Source organism: Condylura cristata, unplaced genomic scaffold (assembly GCF_000260355.1).
Source record: "Condylura cristata isolate star-nosed mole 26May11 unplaced genomic scaffold, ConCri1.0 scaffold00010, whole genome shotgun sequence".
Lineage (NCBI taxonomy): Eukaryota > Metazoa > Chordata > Mammalia > Eulipotyphla > Talpidae > Condylura > Condylura cristata.
In genome coordinates, this window is record NW_004567111.1 from 46,545,174 (window position 1) to 46,559,212 (window position 14,039).

The 14,039-nt window shown below is 32.0% G+C and overlaps 1 protein-coding gene across 1 annotated transcript in view; it reads left to right on the plus strand.

The window, feature by feature from the left end:
• NBEA (neurobeachin) overlaps positions 1 to 14,039 on the plus strand; it is a 512,054-nt gene that overhangs the window by 243,275 nt on the left and 254,740 nt on the right. The gene's annotated exons all lie outside the window — the stretch shown is intronic.

Genomic DNA, 14,039 nt, shown 5'->3' on the forward strand with positions numbered 1-14,039 from the left:
TCTTCTGTACAATGAAGATTTCTAGAAGAAACATTGAGAAGTACTTTCCTATATATATTTTTTAATTTAACTTCCATTATGTAGTACAATTAAATGTTTTTAATAACCCTCTGGAAGAAGTTAAGAGTTGATTAAGTGTAGGACACTACTGAGAAGTTTTCTGACTTCTATTAGCTAGGGGAAAACATCTAGGCTATGACCCCAAAAATAGGTCCCTAACTTTTCTGGAATTATAAGAATAAGATTAGAAAAACTTGTACTTTTGTATTTAAAGTAAATTAACGTATTTGTTTAAAAGCAGCCGATCTTGATATTTAACATTTATCCAAAAGTTATTGTGAGTCAGGCACCATACTAAGTACTTTACATATTGATTGTGAATATTTAGCATATTATGATGAGGAAACTTAAACTTTCAGAAGTTAGGTAAAACTCACATCATATCATACAACTTGTACAATTAGAGAAAGAGTATGTCAGTCAGGGTTTTCCAGGGAAAGGAAGAAATAGGACCCATAGGATATGTGAGACTTAGAAATAGCAGTAGACATAAACATAGATGAAGATTTATTTTAAAGATTTGACTCACATCATTGGACTGGCAAGTTTGAAATCTATACAAATGGGTAGTAGGATAGAAACTCTGCAGGGTTACTTTTATAGACTAAAGGCAGAATTATTTCTCCAGGAAACTTCATTCTTTTCTCTTAAGGGCTTCTGTTGTCTGAATGAGGCCCAAATATATTATTGAGAGTAATACCATTTACTTTAAGTCAGCTAAATATAAATGTTAATCACATCTATAAAATACCTTCAGAGCAACTTCTAGACTAGTATTTGGCCAAACAACTGAGCATATATCCTAGCCACGTTAATACATAAAATATAACCATTATAGAGTGTATCATTAATATGAGCATTTGCCCAGCTGTAGATCTAGTCTCTCATTTATGCCGTCTGTTTTGGACTTATCTACTGAGTTATATACAGTTGGGATTATGATATCGCTAATAATTTAGCTAGAATGATTTAAGAAATTGCCTCAACTGTATAAAACTGAACATGGTTCAGATTTTGTTTTATCATGTAATTAAAATATAGGTGAAATATAGCATATGAGGTCCTAGCACACCATACTGCATATTGTATCAGATGCATTCTCTTCTGGGCTTATACAAAGGGATAACAGAACAGGTTTGTTCTGTTTTTTTCCTGCTAATTCCCATTGCTGACTTACTGAAAAGCACACACTCTATTACTTTCCTTTCCTTTCTGGGTCACTGAACTTCAAATCTTCAAGAATCAATTCTGTTTATTATCTTTCTTCATTTTTATTTAATGAGGTTCTGTTATGAGATTGCTTTTTTTTTTTTTTTTTTTTTTTTTTTTTTTTTTTTTTTTTTTGTCTTATTCACTCAGTTTTATTTTGTCTCCTGACTTAGAAATGCTGGCAATGTGTAGTAATTACTAATTTTTATCTGAAGCCCAGATCTTGCCCTTACCTTCAGACCTTTTTGTCTATATATTTGGGATCTTCCATTTAATTATCTAATAGTAACTTCCAACTTAAGATGACAAACTGAGCTAGGATTTTCTCCAACACATGTTCCTCTTGCCTAATCTCCATTCTCAATTGAGGACAATTCCATTCTTATCATTTTTATAGTTGCCCAGACCATTAGTGTTACTCTTATCCTTTAAAACTCCACATTCTACACCGAGCTCCTCATCAAATCTTAAAACCTCTGCTACACAATGCATCCAGTATCTGAATGCCTCTCATGATTTCTTTTGATGTAACCTTGATCCAAAATGTTATCATTTCTTACTTGGTTTATTGTAGGAGTGTTTTTACGTCTTCCTATTCCTGTCCTTGCTTTCTTAAAGTCCATTATATTTGTAACAACCTGGGTGATTTCTTACTAAAATGAAGATTCTTTTGTTTTTCTGCTCAGAAATCTGCAGAGCTATGCTGTGCAAGAAGGTAACCAGTAGTCACATGTGGCTATTCACATTTAATTAATGAAACTTAAATTTAGTTTAAAATTCAGTGCTTCAGTTGCATTAGCGATATGCAAGTATTGAATAACTGTATGTAGTTGGTGGATACAATATTAGATAGCAAAGGATATTTTATCATTGCTAGAAGTTCTCTTTCAAATACTGTAGGCAACAAAAAAGACAAAACTAAGGGTGGAGAATAAAGCACTCAGGGGACTTACAGTTTTAAAAATAAAAAAAAAAATGAATGAAATGAAGGCCAGTGTGTCGTCTCTAGACCATAATGAACAAAGGGGACATTAGACTTGAGATGAGGCTGAATAGTAACATATGTGCCAAGTGATTTAAAGCCTGATAGGTCATGTTGAGAATTTATGACTTTATCGTAAGTGGCATGAAAAGCTATGAATGATTTTGTAAAGAGGAGTAACTTGATCTGATTTATGTTTAAAAACATCAGTTTGGCTGCTATATGAAGATACACTGGGAAGTATGGTCTATTTAAGCTGAGTCCACATATAAACATTTCTATAGTACTCCTTGTCTTTTTCTTTTCTAACTCTACTTGCATTGTGTTATTATCATCAGTATTATGTTATATCACACAATGTTTAATAGTTTTACGAGTGTGTCTCTTTCAGTAGAATGGTAGCTTTCTACATGGAGGGATAGAATAGCACTCAATTTACATTGCTGTTATCAAATACATGTTCAGTCTGAAGGAACTTCATCCCTATTATGTTCTATTTGGCCATTTTTTAATGTTTGATGTTAACACCAAGTTCATTTACTTTTGTTTTTGATTCAGTGGTGTTTCTGGCTCTAAAATATTTTAGTTGAATTAATACCATTAATCCTTACTTCTGCCCTTAGGAAAAACTACCTAAATTAAAATCAAGAGATGACAGTAGGGGTCCTCCCTAGTGGCCTAGATGTTACAGTTTTAGCAGTGTCATGACTATGGCCTGCATTCAACCCCAGCCAGAGAGCTGAACCACATGGCACAGCAGACCTCTCCTGTCACCTCTGCTGCTCCCCTCAGTGTTTTTCAATAGATCTGCGTGTTCTGCTCTCTGCTCTGTCTCTGGTGAATCTTCTCATCCCCTGCACCACTGGCCTATACCCTAACTCTTCTACATACACACACAACTAAAAAGAAGAGATTGTAATAGATTGTTGAATAAAAATTATATACACATATATATTTCTTCTTACTTTGTGTTCACTTTAATGTAAGCATTGCTATTGAGCTTTTTTACCTTAATATTTGATTAAAAAACAGTTTTGAAATATAACTGTATATTGCCAGTAACACTGTTGATACCTCTTAATTAATGCTCCATTTTCTATTTTCATGTAACTACACTGCAAGGTAGGTATAACTTTTCCAATATTTTAGATAAGTAGTGTAAGACTCAGAGAAGTAGAATACCTTGCCTAATGTTACATACATAAGTAATACAGGCAATATTTAAATCTCTGTCTTTCAGATGCTAAAACTCATAGTCATCTTAGGAAGAAGTTAATTATTAATTATTGTTACTTATAATGATTATCAGTTAGAATAATCAAATAAAGAATGTTTCCTAAACAGAAATGAAACTTGAAATACCTGACCTTTAGAGAGTATTTTTAAGGTTTTATAGGCTTACAAGGGCCTGCAGATATGTATAATACTTTAATACATAATACTTTAATATAAATATACATAAATGTTTGTGTATATATGTGAATTATTTTGAAAACTTAATAACACAATAGCAAAACAAACAATTAAAAAAATGTACAGTTTACCACAGACAATATATCAAAGGCAAATAGGCACAAGGACAAGTATTCAGTACTCAACTGTTAAGGAAATTAAAATTAAAGCGATAAGTGCCCTCCCTCGTGGCTCAGCGGGTTAGAGCACAGCACTAAGAAGCTAAAGCCACTTCAACATGAGTTCATTCCCCTCCCTGGAGGTGACCCACATGGTGCGGCAGACCTCTCCTGACCTGCCTGCTGCTCTTCTCAGCAGTGTACTTCATCAGTCGACGTGTTATGCTCCCCACTTGTCTCTGGTGAATCCTCTCACGGCCCCTCCACCTCTGGCCTTTACCCTACTTCTGTATGCATAAATAAATAAATATAAAAAATTAAAGCAATCAGGCCACTACTAACCTATTAAAATAGCTAAAATTAGAACAAAACAAAATTATGACAATGTAAGAGCTTCAGGTATGGAACTTTCATATATTTTTGGTTAAAATATACAACTGTACTATCTATTTCAATATTTTTCAAATTGGTGGGTGGTATTTTATAGTTAAGCATACACTTATTATATAAGACACCAATCTTACTCCCAATAGAAACATACTTAAATTCATACAGAAGCTTTTGCATGAATATATATATAACATTCTATCCATATTTTCAAAAATTTAAAAGTCTGCTTGTTCTTCATATGGTAAATGGCTAAGTACTGTGGCACATTCGTACAATGGAATACTTCTCAGCAATAAAAAGGAATGAACTATTGTTAAATGAAACTATTTGAATAAATCTAGGTTGCAATCTACTAAATAAAGGAAGCCGGACTCAAAATACCACATATTGTGTGATTCCATTTATATATACGTGGTAAAAGTAAAATCCTAAGCAAATAAATCATTGGTTTCCAGAAGTCAATAATAGAGGGAAGATTTGACTAGAAATAGGAGACTTCGTGGGATAATGGAATTATTCTGCATTTAAAGGGCAGTACGGTTTTATAACTATGTTTCTGTCAAGGTTTATAGGCCTGTACACCAAAAAGAGTAAATTTTACTATATGTAAATTAATAAAATTTTAAAAATGTTAAAAAATCAAGATTGCAGAGAAGTATTTATATTTGTAGATGATTCTTGAACCATGACTATCAAACTGCATTACTTTTTAATATATATAATTGCAATCAAATTAAATTGTAATTGGTCAAATTTAGTTGAGGTTCTTAATTAACAACAACTCATACCATTGCAATTTTTTCCATACTAACACAGGAGTGTTGATCATTTATTCTAAAGACCACAAATAGATTTCACTACAACTAATACTTGTAAATAAATTAATTTTCACACATATTTTGAAAATTACCTATTTTAAAAAATAAAGTTAAATGGATGATTCTCTAATTATAATAATAGTGAAATGTGCAGAGAGGAAAGAAAATCTATATATTTTTAATTTTTTTAAATTTATTTATTCATATAGAACTGGGGTGCAGGCCAGAGTTGCGGAGGGTGAGGGGATTCACCAGAGACAGAGTGGGGAGCAGAACAGGAAGATCGACGAAGTACACTGCTGAGGGGAGCAGCGGGCGGGTCAGGAGAGGTCTGCCTCGCCATGTGGATCTCCTCCGGGGCAGGCGGGGATCGAACTCATGAGGAAGTGGCTTAAGCTTCTTAGTGCAGTGCATTAACCTGCTGCGCCACCAGGGAGAGCCCTTTAATTTTTGTTTTTAAAAAATACACCTTTATTTGGAAATAACAATTTTGTCTCTGACCTGTGTTGAATTTTTCTTTAGTAAATTGGAATGTCTCCTTATCTAGCTCTGAAACAGGCTGGAAATCTCCCTAAATCTTGGCCACCTGTAAGCTGAGACCAGTGACTAAACTAGTGTGTATGTGTAGTAGTGGGAGAGGGGTGGGATAGAGTGGGAGATGATGTAAAAAGAACTTTATTCCCAGCGACATTCGATTAAAGTGTCAACATTTAAATTTAAAATATGTTGTGCATTCAGTAAATGCATTTGTTTTAAGTTGTATTGCCAAATATATTGATAGTTCCTGGATTAGGCTAAGCATTCTATTAATTGTAGAGATCTAAGTGTCAGAAATGTCCTTAGAATGGTATGTCATGCTGCCTTAATAAACATAGAGTAGTGCTACCTTATCAGTGGTTTAATTTTCATCAGTATGAGCTGCCTGAGTTTAACTGGGGTCTAAAGTATTTCACACAATAGGATATTTTGAGATAAAGCATACACAAATTCACATAACATTTATTATGGTATATTATTATAACTTTTGTATTTTATTATTAAATATTATTAATCATACACTGGGCCTAATTTCTCAAGTAGACTTTATAATAGGTATATATGCATGGGCCATAATATAATGTGTATAGGGTTTAGTATTACATGAAGTTTCAGGCATGCTCTGCAAGTCTTAGAAAGTATATCCTAGATATAGAGGGGTACTGTAGCAGATTCAAATATGTAGATGATATATTTTCTGGATCTCAATGTGATATTCTACAATTCTGAAAATAGTTTTTTTCATTCTGTCTCAATTCTGAAAATAGTTTTTTTTTCATTCTGTCTCAAAATCAAAATATTAATAGAGTACATAAAAATATTACAAAGCACAGGGACCTCCCTGCTGGTGCAGCAGGTTGGAGCTCTGCACTGTGAAGCTAAGCCAAGCCATGGCTGCTTCAGTGGGAGTTCCATCCCCACTCCAAAGGTGACCCACATGGCACAGCAGACCTCTCTTGTCTCACCTGCAGCGTACTTAGTCGAGCTGCCTGTTCTGCTCACCACTCTGTCTCTGGTGAATCCTCTTGCCACCCCTGCACCTCTGGCCTGTACCCCATTTCTGTATGCATAAATAAATAAAATCTTAAAAAAAAGTATTACAAGCACAAAATAATATTAGCATCTATAAAAAGAAACTTTAAGAAGGTAACTGTAGCAAAAAGTGTATTTTTTGCAATACTTTTTGAATTTGTAGTGTTCTATAATATATTAACTATCTTCTAGACATTACTTCTGTTTCCTTTATCTCAACAATCCATTCTTGCTTTTAATAATAGATTTGAACTATAAATGTTGAGCTCCAGAATTTATTTAAATCCAAATTAATTTGCTATCAGTACTCATCCTGGGGTTGTTGGAAAATCCAATCTCAGTTATAAATTGGCGTCCCATGTGCCCTGCAAGATTATGGAGAGATTCTAGTATTCTTACTAATATAAAGTCCTAGGATTCTTATTTCATACTAGGCTTTAGAGATATGCTTACTTATGCTTAAAGGTAGGTCTATTTCTAGGGAAAATGAGGCATTAGGTTCTGTATTAATACAAGGAGCTGTACAACCTAGGATATGGCCATATAGTTCTTTCCATGTGGGAGTAAATTTATACCATCACTTTCATAGCCTCTTTCTTATATTACCTTCTTAATCTTGAAACTGTCTACCCAATCCTCACTAAATTCAGTCTGTCTCATAAGTTTCTGTTTCTGTAATCTCTTCTAGAAGAATTCAGCTACAAGGGTAGCTACATGTCTTCTAATTTCAAAAGTCTTACTTATTTTGGAAGGGTTGGCATAAAATGGAGTTAAGATTTTGTTTGTTTCATCCATTTGGACTTGCTGGTCCAAATATTTCTATAAAACATCTGATCTAAAGATTTTATAACCATCGAACAGGTCCCCCATCCCTACTCCTTGAGTATTTAAACTTTTGGCACTCAGTTTACTTCATTCTAACCATTGATGTTACTAATTCTAACTGCTCTAATAGAAAACAGATATAAAAATTAGGTAAGAATCATTATTACTTAATGATTGACTAACTAGGGAAGAATCAGCAATGTCCAAATTGCTGCCATCCTTTACTAAATTAATGTCTGCCATTCTTGGAATTGACAAACTCTGAAGGAACTATGTAAATAGAAAGACGATTGCTTAATTTGCCATGCATGTGGCATAATCTAGTAGAAATGTACACTTGGAGGTTGAAATTAGAGTTCCATATTATTTTAGTTTGCTAACCTATGCTTACTACCATCTTCTCAGAAGTGGCCCAAAGTGTTTCCACCCCCCTGGCAAATTACATCTCTCCTATTCTAGATTCTAGTAAAGGGAAACTAGAAAACAGCCTTGATTTATTTTGTTCTATCAGTCTACCCACTCCCACATACACACATACACAAATCTTCCCTCAGCATACCCTGTCTGCAATATAGGATATACATTTCGGTCTTCCAGTCACCAAAATAGCCTCGTGTTCAACTGGACAGGTTCACTAAGGTCAAGAATCAAGGACAGTAAGATACAATAAGAAACAGTTAAAGTGATATAGAGTATGTAACTTAATACAAAACAATTAAGGAAGGGAGGCTAGGAAACAGGTAGGAAATGAGTCTGGAAAGTAAGAGTCGGTGGGAGATGGTAGTATGTTTGAGTGTAAGATTTAGAATTACAGCAGTGTAAGAATGATAAATCCAGAATGTGACATGGAAGTGGCTAAGTAAAGTTAAAGACCATGGTAAAGAAGATATCAGGAAGCTGAAAGAATGGACCTTGCAGTTGGCACTTAGGTTGAATTCTGCAACACGGTTCTGGTATTTGGTATGACAAGAAAGACAGTATATTACAAAACTTGAGTAAATAAAATGAATGATTTGGGAAACTAGTAGAAGGCAAGACTCCAAGATGGGAAGAATAATATGGTGGTACTGCCAGAATCATCAAAAAATGTATATAACACAGGTTCAAATATAGGAATAAAAAAAATAGACCATAGGATGGCAGCGCTTTAAATGCCTGTCAGATCAGAATTCTAATGCAGGTCACAAAGCTTAACACAATGATTTGAAAGAAACAGGTGATGAAGATCAATTGTGACTGTATGGGTTCAAACCAGAAATGTCTGACTTATGGATATGAAGGTGATCAAGTTGTAATAACCATGACTCAATAATTATAAACATATCTCTGTTTTTTCATCTAATATATATATATATGTATATATATATATATATATATATATTTAAATAGTTGATGATTATTTTAGTCTCTCAGAAGAACAATGCTTTTTGTACTGATAAAATTCTAATTCAAAATATGTGAATATAAATGATGATAAATGTTACGTCACCTGTAGGGGGAGATCCTATGCTTCTAAAAACAAACAGGAATATAAACCAATGTTACCTCAATAAAAAGAAAAGAAAGAAAATAGATAAGCAGATGTAAAATAACTCACAAATATTAAACATTTTTATCCAGTCATGGAAAAGCTATTAGGTTTAAAATAAAAATTTAATGAAACTTCTTCTTGACTTGCAATGTATAAATTATATTTTTGACTGTAATAAGTGCCTGGAATTAAAGTTAGATTATTTTGATCAATCCTTTATTGGCTGCTAATTAAAATGTTAATTTGCCAAACTGTAGAAAATATTCTCAAGCAGCAACATCTGGCATTTTTGTTGGAATCATTAAACATGGTGCATTGTTAGGTTGGTGAGAAAAGTCTCTGCCATCTTTTGATTTAATTTTCTTTATGAACTTGTTTTTTGGATTAGGTCTTTTTGCTGAATTCCCATTACATTCCCTCCCTAAAGTAAAATGCTTAACTCATTGATTTTTGAAATTCATAAAAAAGCTATAAACATTTAGAAATTCAAATTTGAATGGTATTTTTCTGCACAAATATCTTTATAACTGCATTTCATATATGTTTTTATAAGTAAAATGAATAAATTAGTTATATTGCTTTGTAATTATATGCTTATTAAGAATTTGCACATTCAATTGTGGTATTTGTATTCAAAAGTAGTTTAGTATCTTTTTTTAATAATAAGTGTTGCCTGTTTAGTTGGAACGTGCTATTTCCCTAGAGAGCTGTATTTTGAAGTCATCTGTCATGGAGACATTGTAGAGAGAGAAGACTATTTATGTTTATGGCATTTTAAGTAACTGAGTTAAACCCTTTGGAATATAGAGAAATGGCTTGTTTACTGTCATCACTGTTCACTTAATCTTGTGACCCTGACATGATAGCATTCTCATAAATCTCCCTGTGGTGGTTCAATAAAACAGATGAACATCAAAATGTAATGATTGTTTCAGCTTTAGGAATTAACTGTGTGATGGACTAAGTGGGGTATAGATTGTAATGGAAGAGTATAGAATCATTTAACTTTTGTTTTCACCACCCAGTTTTCCCAACATGTGATACTAAAAAATAATTGTTTATTATACCTTGCTTTTCTATTTTAAGATAGCATTCATTCTAATAGCCATTTAAAAGAAAAAGTTCATATATTTAATTTATATCTATATATATTTAATTGAACTTTATATTGTGTTTTTGTTATTTGACATCTCGACATTTTTCTACTTTACTCTCTTAATATTCATAACTATATAATTTCTAAACATATTTTTTAACTTTCATAGTTTTTATAACTGTTGTAAGCAACCACTAAGATATTCAAATTAAAAAAAAAAACAACATGAAGGTCATTGAGGAATTAAAAAAAATAAAACACAGCATTAGGGTAAATTAATGATAGAAAGTAACATGATTTAACACTCCATTCTTACTATAACACATTCCAGATATCTTGTTTATAAACCATTAAAAAAAGTCCCTTTGTCTCAACTTCACTTGTAAAAGTATCTTCACTTGTAAAAGTATTCAATAAATGCTATTAATATTCTTACTGCTTATATAATAGTTCTATAGAATAAAGTAATATTAGAGCAAGTTACATTTGTCATCCTCCAATTTCCATGTGTTAAAAAAAAAGCAAACTTTTTTTTCAGTTTACTTTGGTGTGATCAAACCTGTAATCAGCATTTCCAATAGGATTTTGTACTTTAACTGTTGTTAATCCAGTTTGAATCGTAGTGATAAATTCCAAACACCAGAAGTCTGCTGTAAAATTTAAAATCTGTGGGAAAAAAATCAGATAATTTATATTATATGCAAGAATGTATGGAAATATGTATAACAGATTTGTAAAGACTAAACATTTTTAATATTGTTCCTACTGAAATCTAAGAAATAAGACTGAAGCTTGTCAGAAAAGAAGACCAATTACTAGTAAGATACAAGTCCCCAGAAAAATAGGATAAAGCAGCATTCCTAATTTAATCTTAGTCCACTAGCATTAAGTTGAAAAACAATCGTTCATGAAGAGAACGATACGTATCATTAAATAAATGGTCAGCTCCTTTAGTTTTAGACAACTGAACCTTGAGAATATTTTCTCCCATTTTAATAGCCTTTCAAACTGATATCAGCCCCAAATTTTAAAATTTGTTTCAATTGATTTGTTACAGATTGGAATGTTTCCTATGGACAGTGTGAAGACAAAAATGATTTTTAACTGGCAATCTTTTCTGTTCCCATTATTTAGTAGTTACCAAACTATAGTCAAACACTGTAGATGAAGATAGTTGTTTGAGCTAGGGTAATGGGGTATTACATAAATAGGATTTTTATGCCTTTTGAGCCTTAACATAAATCTTAAAAATTAAGCACAGCTGACTTTTAGATGAAGAAAGACTTCTGAGAGCTAAGCAATAAAATATGCCAAATACAAACTATTATGTAGGCAGTTTTAAATGCTTTAAACTAGATTTATCCAAATGAGTAAGTTGAATATGTTTTTAGGACAATTTAATATACATTATTGAGCCCTCAGTTAACAAACATGAAGTAACTTGCAAAATGCCTTGGAATTTCTTTAGGAATAGTCATTAACTATATGATAATTGAATGAATAATTAAAAGTTTACATTTTAGTAAATGTTACGGTGTCATGGTTACAGTTAAGTGAGTACTGGTTCCAAATATTAATAGTTCAAAGGCTCTTAGTTAAAAAGGACTTTATAATTGTTCCCTTGAGGAACATCATTTGTGATAGTTTATTTTAAAATAAAATCAATAAGTCAGTTGTATTTTATTTAAATTCCATATCACATGTATGTCTTTTTTAGATTATTTCTAAGCAAAGAGTTTCTTTAGTTAATCCCAACTTCTTATTAAACATGATCCATGATTTTATATTAAACTATCAACAGTAGCTCACATCAGCCTTATATATAGTCTTACCCAGATTTTCTAACTACCTCTCTCCTAATTTTAATGTATAATTCAAGACCTAGAAAAAAAATCTTAGTTTTGTCACTTTGTTTTTGTGCAATTTCTTTATTATCTGTCTGTATTCTGTCCCATTTGAAACTATGCCTTTGAAATGATTTTCATTTTGAGCAGTCTCCAACTAACTTGAACTTAAAATTACTTTTAGCTCTGACTTTTTATTGCAAATCTTTTACTGTTATTAATGCTGGTATTGTTTGCTTCACTTTTGAAACAATCTGCACTTTTAATATTTTAGAGAGGAAAATCTCTTGATGTATCTTTCCTTTTTATCATTTAGTATTATGACACAGTACCTGCCTCTTAAGTAAATTGTGAAGATTAAAAACAGTATGTGCAAATGTTAGCTGTTTTTATTCTTAGATTATGTCACCCCTTGTTATGTATATACTAAAATAAATAATGTCTTGATTTCATTAAACATCAAAAGTATCTAAATTATGTCTAAATAATTATTTCACTAATTAGTTCTCTGTTTTTTTATTTTAGATGCCAAGATTAGAAAGTACTAAGAAAGTACTTGTCTGAAACTTTATCTTTAAACAAGTATACCCAAAGTATTTAAGACATCTATTTGTTCTTAATGCAGAATTGCCATAAATTGGGCCTAAGTATTTTAAAAATAACCTGCAAATTTGTGTAAATATCAGAATACACTACTGCTGGAAAAATACAACATAAGTAAAACAAATAAATAAAAAGCAAACTATTAAAAAACAAAACCGACCAACCTTTTTTGAAACCGCACCTGGTCAGATCATAATTTCCAACTGTCCACTTTTTCAATGTCGTAGAGTGAGTAAAACTGACCTTAACTGTCGCCACTGTGGGCTCTTTTCTTTCTTCTCTACTTTCGTAGGTTGGTCTCAATTTATATCCCTGCCATGTTGTATATATATTTTTTTTTACGTGACTGCCAAAACTCCATATTCCTCAGAAGTTGAAGTTTTTGGTATGTATCAGTAACTGGCACATTAGAAATGATCTGTAAATAAATCTTCCTGTAAAGCAGTGAATGAGTAGAAAGATTAATGAATATAGGAGTTCAAAGTACATGTGACTGCTTTAAATAATCCTGAAACATTAACAAATGCACCCAAATATTATTATTATGCAATAAGAATGATTATTACTTGGGTTTATTTTTAACATTTCAGAAATTAGCAAGTTTGGATACAGAATTAAATGAGTAGATGTTACTTCTTTCTCCACTCTTAATTCTGCCTTATCTCTTGAAATATGGAAAGAATGACCAATACTAGTATTCATATTTTGAATTATAATTTGTGTATTTGATGGAATTCTTATTTTCAATGTGTCATTTAGTAAATTTTAAACATAAGAGAACAAAATCATTAAATGTAGTATAAGTATCTTAGTAAAGTTAACTTATAACAATTAATGGTAGGATTAGAATCAAATATATTTAAATTAAAATTTCACCTACAAAGCTTCATAACTATTCATATAACTTTAGCAAAATCCCTAAGCATTCTAGTTTCAGTATTTTTCATATGTAAAATGTGATTTAATGACCACCTAACAGAATTATGGAACATAAACTAGAAAACATCACAAGCTTGCCATTTTATCAGATATCTATTAAATAAATGTATCTTTCAGAATGGTTATAAATTTAAAGGGATCTTATAACTCATTGACACTTCCACTCTTTTATTTTTTATTTTTATTATTATTTTTTTTTAATTTTAAAAGATTTATTTATTTATTAGTTCAGAACTGGGGTACAGGTCAGAGATGCAGAGGGTGAGAGGATTCACCAGAGACAGAGTGGGGTACAAAACAGGCAGATCCACGAAGTACACTGCTGAGGGGAGCAGCGGGTGGGTCAGGAGAGGTCTGCCACACCATGTGGTCACCTCCGGGGCAGGTGGGAATTGGACTCATGCAGAAGCGGCTTTAGATTCTCAGTGCTGTGCTTTAACCCTCTGCGCCACCAGGGAGGGCCCCACTCTTTCTTATTAAATATATATGATAGTTAAACATTTGAATACTCACCAACATATATCAAATTGAAAAAGTTTACAAAGACTTAAAACTATATTATTTCTTATTTCTAGTAATTCACCTTATGGTTTTATTTATAT